General features: G+C 42.6%; 1 pseudogene; it reads left to right on the forward strand.

Moving 5' to 3' along the window:
• Positions 1–1,279: 1,279 nt before the first annotated feature.
• Positions 1,280–1,953, forward strand: LOC105508349 (annotated as a pseudogene).
• The last annotated feature ends 317 nt before the right edge of the window (positions 1,954–2,270 follow it).

The following is a 2,270-nucleotide window of genomic DNA, read 5'->3' on the forward strand; positions in this document are numbered from 1 at the left end:
TCTTGTACATGAGAATGCCTTTCTGATCTACTAAATTCTAGAAGCTTTATTTTGCCTACTTTTTTTGGTCAGTAAAAATATGAGTTAGCATCAATTTGAAAAATTTCTTATTAGAAAACATCACTATTTGCACTGTCTTGTTAGGATGAAAATCTTGAAAGCATGTTAGAATTCATGAATGCTGAAACCCTGGGAAAAATACCTAATTTACTGGATCATGAAATCCACACAGTGGTTCACACCTGTAATCCCAGCACTTTGGGAGGCTGAAAAGGATGGATCACCTGAGGTCAGGAGTTTGAGACCAGCCTGGCCAACATGGTGAAACCCCATCTCTACTAAAAGTAAAAAAATTAGCTGGGCATGATGGCACATGCCTTTAATCCCAGCTACTTGGGAGGCTGAGGCAGTAGAACTTCTGCAACCTGGGTGCGGGGGATGCAGGGAGCCAAGAATGTGCTACTGCACTTCAATCTGGGCAACAGAGTGAGACTCTCTCTCAAAAATAAAAATAAAAATAAAAATGAAACAGAAAAACTAAAAATGTTAATGGGCTAGGGGCTAGGACATGGGCCAAGATAACATGCTACACAACAGAAAAATTTGTACTTTGACATCATGCTAGTTATTTTGCATATATTATTTCATTTAAGCCTCAAAACAAAACTAAACAACTAGACATTATCCAACTCTTAAACAAATATTGAAACTGAGTCTCAGAGAAGTTAAATAACTTTCTTAAAAACACAGGGTTAAAATGATGTAGACTATATGCATACGGAAAATCTCTAACTTTGAAGTTCCTGTGATTTCCATTATACATTTAAGACCATCTCCTAGAATGTAAAGAAAAAAAGACAGATTCAAAATAGGAGTTAAGTAGCAACATGGATTAAAATGCACATTATCCTTAAGCCATTCGATAACTGTTGTCGAAGAATGACTAAAATATAGTTCATGTTACTGGAATGACGTGTCCATTCAGAGGGAGGTGATAATCTGGATCTATACTGCGTTGGTCAGAGTGTTCCTGGAATTATGATTGGGTGTGGGTGTCATACTTTAAAGGTTACAGACAAATGGGAAATTCTTCCAGGGAAAGCAGCCAGGATGACTAAACTTCCCACAAAATGTCCTAAGGAAATGGTTGCTGACTTTGGGTATGTGTAACCCGGGATGGGAGAAGGGAAGAGTCAGAAAAGGCTGACAATCATCTAGGCCAGAAATCTCAGTCATTCAATATGGCTCCAAAGGATTAAACTATGACTATGGGACTGTCATGGCCCTGGGCATCGTGGAGCGCTGGGTGGATGGGAAGAACTGGTGGCCGGGGAGGGCCAGAAGCTGGGCCTGCACCAGTGACACCACATTAATAAGCTGGTGGAGGACACAAAGCACTGGCCCAAAGAAAACCTGGAGGTCATTTTCATGCAGTCTGTGGACACTTGGAGTACGGGGTGACCTGGTCTCAGTAAAGAAATCTATGGATGGGAATCAACTCCTTCCTCAGAGACTGGCTGCATATGCATCACCTGAAAACAAGAAGCTGTTCGAAGAGGAGAAATTGCTGAGACCAGGAGGAAAGTTAGAGAAGATCCAGACCAAGGCAGGTGAGGCAACAGTGACATTTCCAAAAAGCTGTCTCATGGAGGTAGGGATGAAGAACAATATCAAACGGGAGCTGAACCCTGAAACAGTTGCCCACCATTTCCTCAAGAATCTTGGTGTTGCAGTCACCTCACATACATTAAAGTTACCAGGAAAGCCCCTCACTCCGTGGGGAAGTACTGGTGTGAGGTGATGGTAAATGGACTTGGTACTATGAAGGTACCCGTGTCTCTGGTAAACTTGGAGAGGCCCAAGGTCAAAAGATAGAAGTACTGGTTAGCCCAGTAGGCTGCCAAGGGCATGGCCGCACCAGCCCCTAGAGGATCTAAACCTGTTCTCCTCTAAGGCAGCAAAGCAGAATCAGAGGAGCAGTGGGACTGAAACAGGCAAGCACCCTGCTCTCACTCCCAGCTCTGACCAAATATGGAATTTTAGAAAACGTATGGAGACATCAGACTGCCCTGCATAGACATGTTGAATTCCTTATATTTGCCATCTTCATCTTTAACCGTCATCCCTGAGGCAGCCTTGTTCCAGAAGTACCAGGCTGTGGATTTGATAAGCTACATACAATAGACCAAAACTATCCAGATCCTGTTTAGTTTCTTTTTCCATTGGAGTTTATTGGGACAAACACAGGAGCTAGACATTGTCTCCAGTAA

The sequence above is a fragment of the Colobus angolensis genome, unplaced genomic scaffold (genome assembly GCF_000951035.1).
Source record: "Colobus angolensis palliatus isolate OR3802 unplaced genomic scaffold, Cang.pa_1.0 Scaffold16, whole genome shotgun sequence".
NCBI classification, from domain to species: domain Eukaryota; kingdom Metazoa; phylum Chordata; class Mammalia; order Primates; family Cercopithecidae; genus Colobus; species Colobus angolensis.